The following is a 10,049-nucleotide window of genomic DNA, read 5'->3' as shown; positions in this document are numbered from 1 at the left end:
CAATTATGAAAATATGCAGAAGCAATTATAAAAGCAGGAAAATATAGATTATGCTATATTTTTACCACACTATCACACCCCTTTGAATGCGAGCATTGTTTGTGGTATATGATATGTACCTTCAAGGGGCCAATAGTGGGACCACCCAGTCTCTCCCTGTGATGCCCTGCAGGTGCGGTTTGTGGTGGTGGGGAGTTATAGTTCTCCCTGCATGATGTGAGCATGTGAGTTGATGAATCCTGTTCCTAATCAAGATAAAGCTGTCTACCACTCCACCGGTGTAGTGCGCAGGTTTGTTATTACCCTGAAATAGAATAGTTTTCTGATAGCATACTGTTAGGTTTACAATAATTTGGATTATTAAGAAGTATTAGCTTTACAGCTGAATACAAGGCATAAACCTGTGGCCTAGCAATGCAGCTGACCACAAGGCAGAATGATAGCTAGGCCTTTGCTTGTGTCAAGTAATTATTTTAACTGCACCAAGCATTTTCTGAGTTAAAAAGTGAATCTGTGTCTGTGTGCTAAAAAATAAATCAGCTACAGCAAGAAGTAAGATAAGACAAAGAAACCATTGTTTTGAGCTTACTGGTTGCGTCCTTGAGAAGTATCTTCTACTGTGTAAGGTTTTGCTAACATATTATAATGTTACTGTTACTTAACTTTTAGCTTTTAAAAGTGCTAGTTCAGCTTAATAGAAATATGCTGTTACAAAGATTTGTAGAGCACCGCCTCAAGTATTGCTTTTTGTTAACCATATAGTCTTGCTTTGTTGTAAGAAGTATAAAAGATCACCTCACCCTTGAGGGGGGGCCATTTTGCCTTTTGCTGGCTTTATGGTCTTTGCTCGAGCAAATAAACAGCTGTCTTTCTTTACCCGCGTTGTCTGTCAATCAAATTACAGCTAAACAATGAACCTTAGGGAGGTTTCTCCCACCACAATTTGGCGACCCAGATGGGACCCGTCTAGCTTGATGCCTTTGGAGACCTCCATCCCCCGACACCCCAGCGCGCACCAGGTGAGTTCACCTATTGGGTTAGTCTCGGGAGGTGGACGGTCCCCTCAGGACCAATAAGGCGGGATCCTCAAGTCGGGTAAAGGAACGGTACCGGCGAGTATCTCAGGTCAGGTATGTTTTTGGTTTCTATCTGGTTTCTGGTTTTCTAGTTTTACCTCTAGAGGTCTCTGGAAGCAGTCTTTGAGGGTATCTGTCTGCTGATTTAAACGCTGATAGAGCCAGCAGCCTCGCCGAAAGGTGAAAGACACGGATATAAGGTAGAAATGCTGTTATAACGGCCAATGACTAGGGTCTCGGACTCAAGATGCCCCTCGTCACGGAGAAAGCCAGTGGGGTCCGAGAACACCGGTTGTTGTACGTGGACGAAACAGCTTCTAGGCAGGTAGGACTTAGGGAAATAAAACTGCTTGTTCTTGGATATAATCATGGGTTCTGGTTTAGGGAAAGTTATTCCTGATTTACCCCTTGATTTTATGATTAAGAATTGGAAACATTTGGAGGGACGGGCGGAACTGTCCAAGTCTCGTATGGTAGAACTCTGTTTAACTAATTGGACGTCTTATACGTCCCAGTTAGATTTGGGAAGACAATGGCCAGAAAATGGATCATTTGACCTAAATCGCCTGGCTGCCTTACAAAAGATCTTGGAGGACCTCTGCCCTGGCCAAATTAGTTATTGGTATTTATGGGACAACGTTGCTAGCAAGCAATTAAAACCTTTAGCTTCCCAGACCCCTGCACCTTTTCCAAATCTGTTAGCTCCCCTTCTATATCCAAAACCTGCTGCACCACCGTCATATTCAGAAGATGATTACAGACCCATGCCTAGGCCCCCTAACCTACCATTGATACCACCCCAAATGTTTGAAACCCAAAACATTGCCCCTGGGCCGGCCGAGGAACTGGGAAGTCTTCGGGAGGCATCACCTCAATTGTCTCTCTCGGAATCCCCGAGTCCCGGATCTGGAGAGGGATCCAGAGATCCCTCTCCAGATTCCAGGTCCACTCCGATTTCAAATCGCACTCATCAAAAATTGTCTAAGCCTGCACTTCAGTTACCTCTAAGAGAATACCCTGTGCCTGGCGAGGGTGGAGAAGTTATCAATCACTGGACACATGCTCTGTTCTCCACCACAGACCTCTTAAACTGGCAAGAAAACACCCCCAGGCTCAGAGATGATCCCGAAGTAGTTCTAAGGCGCTTCAAAACCATTTTCATGACTCATAACCCCTCCTGGTCAGATGTCATGCAGCTTCTCGAAAGCCTCTTAACTATGGGCGAGAAAACTCAAGTACTACGCCATGCTGACCAATTTCTAGCCAATCAGCCCCATGAAAACCACCCCATGCCTAATGGCGTGCCCAGGCAAAATCCGAATTGGAATTACAATCAGGAAAGGGGGCAAAATTCAATACAAATGCTGAAAGACAGCATTTTAGAAGGATTAAAGAAAGCAGGAGATAAAACTACAAACTGGTCCAAAGTGACAGCTACTGTTCAGGGTCCGGAAGAACACCCTTCAAACTATTTTGAAAAACTCTGTAAAGCTATACATCAGTATGGAAACATGGACCCCGAGATACCTGCCACTTTGCCTGTGTTAAAACTTGTGTTCATAAGTCAGGCTAGCGAAAATATTAGAAAAAAGCTTCAACATAACACTGAGGGTGTTGAGGGCAAATCCATGGCAAAAATCTTAGCCATTGCTACTAAAACTTTTAATGGAAGGGAAGAAAAAAAAAAGAAAGAAAAACAAAAGGAAGACCAGTCCAACATTCGCATGTTGGCAGCAGTAATACAGCCCACAAATGCCTATAGAACCAATCTGCCCCGTGGCCCGAGGCCCTTTGTGCCTAGGTCACCGGGCCGTACCTACCAACTGTATGGGCCCAACGTATGTCATTACTGAAAACAGGAAGAACACTGGAAAAGAGAGTGCAAGTTAAAACCAAAAAGATCCCCAAGTGATAACCCTGAAAATCAAAAATTCAAGAACCCTCAGTTCACTACTGTTACCCCAGATCTTGCTCAAAACCAATGTAACGACTGACGTGATGAGGGAGATTCTACATGCCACTTTCTGCAACTATTCTCTGTCCAACCTAAAGAAGTCAACCTAAACTGCAGTGCTCAAGATCCCCTAATACCCTTAAAGATAGGAGAACACGTCTACGAGTGCCTGCTAGACACAGGGGCAACTTTTTCCAGTATTTCCAAAGAACATCTTTCACCAAGTGAAAAACAAGTCACTGTTATGGGAATTGAGGGAAAACCCTTCCGTTGCTCATTTTCTCAACCCACAAATGTAAAAATTGGCCCCCTCTCAGCAGAACACTCTTTTCTTCTAGCAACTGGCCCTGTTAACCTTCTTGAACGGGATCTTCTTTGCAAACTACAAGCCACCATACAGTGCTCACCCAACGGAATTATTCTAACATTTCCGTCTTCCCTGGTCCCAATAATAGCCACAGTGCTTGCAGTTACAGAAAACTCGAGCTTGCAGTCTCTTCCCCTTGTTCTAAAAGAAAGGGTACCCCCAGAGCTTTGGGGCCTCACCTCCAGCTCGGTGGAACTCCTAAAATCTGCAGATCCTGTCAAAATTCTAATTCGTACCAATCTTGAGCCACCTAAAGTACCCCAGTATCCTTTGAAAGCAGAAGCTATTGAGGAACTCAAGCCTTTAATTAAAGATTTTTCTAAACAAGGAATTTTAATTCCCTGTCAGTCCCCCTGTAACACACCTATACTTCCAGTAAAGAAACCCAAGCCTGGTCCAGACGGGAAACCTATGTATCGTCTGGTTCAAAATCTCAGACAAATTAATAAGTATGTCATTCCTCGACACCCGGTCGTTCCTAACCCCAATACTATTTTAACTGCAATACCCCCTGACACTGCTTTTTATACCGTAATAAACCTCTGTTCTGCTTTCTTCAGCATCCCCATCCACCCTGAATCCCAATATCTTTTTGCCTTCACCTGGGGTTCTTCTCAACTAACCTGGACAAGGTTACCCCAAGGATATGTAGAATCTCCCAGCATTTTTTCTCAAATTCTTCACAAAGATTTGCAAGATGTTACTTTTCCTAACTCCTCATCCCTTCTAATATACGTGGATGATTTACTCTTATGCTCTGCCTCATCAGAAGCATGTATTCAAGACACCATCATTTTACTCACTGCACTAGCCGCCAAAGGCCACAAGGTGTCACCAAGTAAGCTTCAGTTTTGTAAATCCACAGTTAAATACTTGGGCCACATTTTGGAGCCTGGCCAAAGACGCCTGAGTGATGACAGAATCCAAACTATCCTAAATATTCCCAAGCCTATAACAAAGCGTCAAGTTCGGGGTCTGCTGGGAATGGTGGGGTTCTGTCGCTCCTGGATTCCAGCCTTCGGAGAGTTCACCAAACCACTTATACAGCTTACCACAAAAGAGGCAGAAGAGCCAGTCTTTTGGGATCATGAAGCCGCCCGCAGCTTCAGTAATATAAAATCTGCTTTAACTTCTGCCCCTGCCCTAGGGCTACCAGATTATCAAAAACCTTTCACGCTCTTTGTCCATGAGCAACTAGGAGTAGCCTCTGGGGTACTTACTCAACCCTTAGGCAACACCCAACGCCCGGTAGCTTACTTCTCTGCACAATTAAATCCAGTGGCAAAGGGGGGAGTAGGCTGCCTTCGCACAGTGGCAGCAGCTGCAACCATAGTCGAGAAAGCCCAGGAATTAGTCCTCGGATATCCCCTTATCCTAAAGGCTCCACATGCAGTAGCCCTCCTTCTCCTCCAGAAAAATACTCAACATTTTTCTCATCAGAGAATGAACAAGTATGAAACCACACTTTTAATGGCTACAAACCTGGTCATAGAGAGATGCAATACCCTGAATCCGGCTACTCTATTACCTCTACCCAGCGACGGGGAACCAGACTCCCACGATTGCCTTCAAGTTGCAGCATTTTCAGACAAACCCAGGGTAGATCTCAGTGACTTACCCTTAGACAACCCTGACTTGATTTTTTTTGTAGATGGCTCTTCAAAATTAGTAAATGGAGTTAGAAAAACGGGTTATGCAGTAGTAATTCCATTTGAAGTACTTGAAGCTGAACCACTGCCTGGGCAGTTGAGCTCGCAGGCAGCTGAACTTACTGCCCTTACACGAGCTTGTCAATTAGCATTGGGCCACTCTGTAAATATTTTGACTGATTCTAAGTATGCCTTTGGAATCTGTCATGCCACTGGACAATTGTGGAAACAGAGGGGATTTATGACAGCTTCTGCAACTAAAATATCAAATGCTAAACAAGTCAATGATCTCCTACAAGCTATAATGTTGCCAAAAGCCATAGCTGTAATGCATTGCCCAGCCCATACCAAAAAGGGAGATCAAGTCTCAAAAGGCAATGCCCTGGCCGATGCTGCAGCTCAAACAGCAGCCTTACAGCCACTATCCGCCCTAGCATTCCAAGCTCAAATTCCTCAGTCAAAGGCATATTTGGGAATATTGCTAGAGCCAAAAATGTACGAGTCTGCACCACCTTTAGAACAACAGAGATGGAAAGCGGCAGGAGCCACCTGTGAAAAAGACGGAATATGGTGATTGCCAGATGAAAGGATAGTGCTACCTAAAGCAGCCCTTAGACCCTATCTGCAACAACTCCATCAAAGCGAGCATTTAGGTTGTGAAAAACTTGCCACTATCACTAACAGGCTGTTCTACGCACCCAGAGTCTACCAGGAAGCAAAAAGGCTTTTAGAACACTGCAGTATATGCAAAAGGTTTAATATCAAGGGAGAAAAATCAGGACCCCCTGGGGCCCGCCCCTGGGCTTATACTCCCTTTGAAAGACTACAAATAGATTTTGCTGATATGCCTAAAGACAATGGGTACAAAAACCTCCTAGTAATTGTTGACCAACTCACGGGGTGGGTAGAAGCTTTCCCCACCAGAAGAGCTACAGCACAACAAGTAGTAAAAATACTCCTTAATGAAATTATACCCAGGTTTGGTCCTCCACGTATCATTGAAAGCGATCAAGGATCGCATTTTACTGCTGACATAAACAAAACACTGGCCAGCTGCCTAGGAATAGAATGGAAATTCCATACCCCTTGGCACCCAGAAAGCTCAGGACAAGTAGAGAAAATGAATCAGACCCTGAAACAAAAAATTGGAAAGCTATGTGCTGAGAGCAGGTTAAAATGGACTAAGATTCTCCCACTGGCCCTTATGTCCATCAGAACGACCCCCAGGAGAAAACTAAAGCTCAGCCCTTACGAGCTGCTGTTTGGACACCCTGTTCCCCAACATTTCCCCTTACTACCGGCTCACACTTCTTCTCTTTTAGGCGATGAAGGACTCACCTCTTATATTTTATCTCTACAATCTCAGTTAAAATCTCTCCATAGGTATGCTGCTTTAAGCCAACCCCTCCCTGCCGATGTCCCAGCACATCGCATCCAGCCTGGAGACTGGGTGTATGTAAAAACTTGAAAACGGTCTCCCCTTGAACCTAAGTGGCAAGGACCGTATCAAGTCCTCCTCACCTCCCACACCACCATAAAAGTAGCAGAGAAGGACAACTGGATTCATTATACTCATACAAAGAAGACAGAAGTTTCACCAGAGCTCAGGATCGGCTCCAACGTGAGCTTCCCTGACCTGGAAAAGGGGAAGCCAGAAGAAGACGACTGCGGACTTTGTGGGAACACCGCGCGCCCACCTGACCGCGACAAGGGTGAGCCAGAAGCAGACGAAAAAATAAAAACAAACACCTCCTGGACCTGCAGCCCGTTAGATAATATAAAACTCAAACTAACCAAGGTCCACTAATGAACTGTCACCCTTTTGGGGTCCTGCCCAGCCCAGAGAGCACCGAACTCCAAGTACTGCATCCTCTAGACACTTTTGAATCAGCTGAAACCGAGCACTTTGAGACTGTAACATGTCCCAGAAGATCAGTTATTGGAGCTGCAGGGTTGTGCATACTGTTTGTGCTGATTTTTGTTATAATATGGTTTTTATAACTATGTTATTTCTAATCTTTCTCTTTGCTGGAGAAATAAGTCTCTCACAGGGGTCGGCTATAGCTGCCAGTTGCTGCAGATGTGCTAATCCTGGTGCCTGAGGTTTTCCTGTCTGGATAAGCGATTCAATCGAACTCTCTGATATAGATGGGAAGGTCAACATTGCCCGTTGGTATCCTCCCTCACATTGCTGTAGTTCAGCAGAAGTTTGGGTATTTACTTATGGAACAGAATATTGTGTAAAGCTCAGCCACCCAGTTTTCAGACAATTTGCAGAGTCTCCTCAGGCTAAGACTACTCTTAAACCTAATGTTGCCCACATCTCTGATAATAATATGTACCTCCAATACGTTGAGAGAGCTGCTAAAGCAGAAATCCAAAGTGATTGTTGGGTGTGCAGTCATTTTCCTCTCCACACTCAAGGAGAAATTCCTATGACTCCTTGGGCCCCATCGAGTCACTTTTAAATCCTTCTAATAACCAAGCTTGGGACCAAAGTCAGCAGGAGTTCCTTTTAGTAAAGCCTGTTGTTGGAGATTGGTGTTTCTATGTAAACTGCTCAGTATCAAACTGCATTAATTTAGGCACAAGCATATGTCACCACTATTATACTAGTTCAAGTGGAGGAGACTGGCGTAATAATAACACAGCAACTCCTACCTATTGCAGCTCTTACAATGATTTCTACAGCAGCAAAAATTTAACCAAGGGCACTAATCCTATCTGCACCCCCATCTCCTCTTTAAATAATACCTTGTGGTATTGTTTGTACACTGACACCTCCCGGGGACAATGCTTCTTCAATGGAACTGCAAATCCTTCCTTTAAATCAAAGGGTGAACGCGGGGTGCTAGGATTAGGAAACGGGGGCCGAATACCTCCTAAGTATTCAAACCTCACTGCTTTAAAAGGACAATACTGGGTCTGTGGCTCCCATGCCTACCATAAAATCCCTGCCAAAGGAAAAGGTATCTGCTGTCCGGCAATGCTAAAACCCTCTACGTCCTTCGCCACGCACCTTCCACAGGGCAGGTGGTGAAACAAGAGGGATTTGCAAGAAAGCCGTGATATAGTAGATAAATATAAAAAAACTCCGCTTACCGAAGGAGTGTTAGTCGGATATTCTTTAGCAGGTATACTCCCAGGAGTAGGCACTGCTTGTCTTGGAAGATTTACACTACGCCTGCAAGCTGTGATAGAAATCATGGCTCATGAATTCAGTGAAGGTCACAAGGAACCCTTGAAGGCCGTTGCTGCCTTGGCTGACACCCAAGAAGAACTCCAACAAATGGTAATTCAAAACCGCATAGCCCTTGATTTTCTCCTCACAGCTCAAGAGGGAGCTTGCACAGTTATCGGACCAGAATGTTGCGTTTGGGTTAACAGTTCTTTTACAATAGTACAAACCCACCTCAATGATGCAGCTGTCCATATCCAAAAAGCCGAAGATATAGCAAAAATCCCCAAAGATACATCTCTTAGTTGGCTCACAAATTGGTTGCCTTCCCTTACAGGATGGCTTAGACCTTCTGTATTAAGCTTAATTGGAATTGTTATAACTATAATCTGCCTGTTGTGCTGTTTTCAGTGTCTATGCTCTCTTGAACAACAGTTTATGCAAAGGCAAGTAAAAATGTATGGTCAGTTTGTACAAATATCCAGCATCAATCATCAAAACCTAACCCCACAAGAAGTTGAATACCTAAAAATGTGTTCCAAAATTTCCTCTGGAAAATTGGAACAAAGTGGGGATTGTAGTGCGCAGGTTTGTTATTACCCTGAAATAGAATAGTTTTCTGATAGCATACTGTTAGGTTTACAATAATTTGGATTATTAAGAAGTATTAGCTTTACAGCTGAATACAAGGCATGACCTGTGGCCTAGCAATGCAGCTGACCACAAGGCAGAATGATAGCTAGGCCTTTGCTTGTGTCAAGTAATTATTTTAACTGCACCAAGCATTTTCTGAGTTAAAAAGTGAATCTGTGTCTGTGTGCTAAAAAATAAATCAGCTACAGCAAGAAGTAAGATAAGACAAAGAAACCATTGTTTTGAGCTTACTGGTTGCGTCCTTGAGAAGTATCTTCTACTGTGTAAGGTTTTGCTAACATATTATAATGTTACTGTTACTTAACTTTTAGCTTTTAAAAGTGCTAGTTCAGCTTAATAGAAATATGCTGTTACAAAGATTTGTAGAGCACCGCCCAAGTATTGCTTTTTGTTAACCATATAGTCTTGCTTTGTTGTAAGAAGTATAAAAGATCGCCTCACCCTTGAGGGGGGGCCATTTTGCCTTTTGCTGGCTTTATGGTCTTTGCTTGAGCAAATAAACAGCTGTCTTTCTTTACCCGCGTTGTCTGTCAATCAAATTACAGCTAAACAACAAACCTTAGGGAGGTTTCTCCCACCACACCGGTCTCTGCTGAATGGTGACTGGAGGACAGGGCCCCAAAGGCGCGGAGGTCTGAGCGAGTCCCCCGTCCCTGGGACCCGGTGGCTTACAGCAAACACTGTACGGTGTCACAAGTGACCCGTCTCTTGGTCTAGTCACAGGCATCCTGATTAAGGGGGTTGCAGCGTTCATTCAAAGAAAAAAATGGAGCATTTCAAACTTCCACCAGCATCCTCCTTCACTGGAAATCTTGGAGAGATTGGAGGAGGTGGGAACAGAGGCTTTGATTACACCTTGCAGTCACAGAGGCTGCGGAAGAGGCAGAGGATTATAAAATTGCAGTCATGCTTCACTGCACTGGGGATAAAGCCCTAGAAGTTGACACCAACATGCAAGGGGTGTTTGCAGACCCTAATAACAAAACCCTTCCTGACGTGCTTGCAGAATTCAAAAAGTACTGCGAACCCAGGAAAAACCCTGTCTTTGAAAGGTAGCAGTTCTGGCTGATTTTGTAAGGGAGCTCAGAAGCAGAGCACAGCATTGTGAATTTGCACTTGCTGAGGATGTTGTGCTGCAGGACAAAATTGTCTTCAGCATAACTGCCTGCAA

General features: G+C 44.2%; 1 long non-coding RNA gene across 1 annotated transcript; it reads left to right on the top strand.

The window, feature by feature from the left end:
• Positions 1-930: 930 nt before the first annotated feature.
• Positions 931-9,395, top strand: LOC132246483 (uncharacterized). Its single transcript, XR_009457806.1, has 2 exons — positions 931-1,019; positions 6,430-9,395. It is a non-coding gene; the product is annotated as an uncharacterized LOC132246483 (long non-coding RNA).
• Positions 9,396-10,049: the final 654 nt, after the last annotated feature.

The sequence above is a fragment of the Alligator mississippiensis genome, chromosome 16, assembly GCF_030867095.1.
Source record: "Alligator mississippiensis isolate rAllMis1 chromosome 16, rAllMis1, whole genome shotgun sequence".
NCBI classification, from domain to species: Eukaryota; Metazoa; Chordata; order Crocodylia; family Alligatoridae; genus Alligator; species Alligator mississippiensis.
Note: the sequence above shows the minus strand (reverse complement) of the source record. Positions and strands in the feature narration are given on the sequence as shown.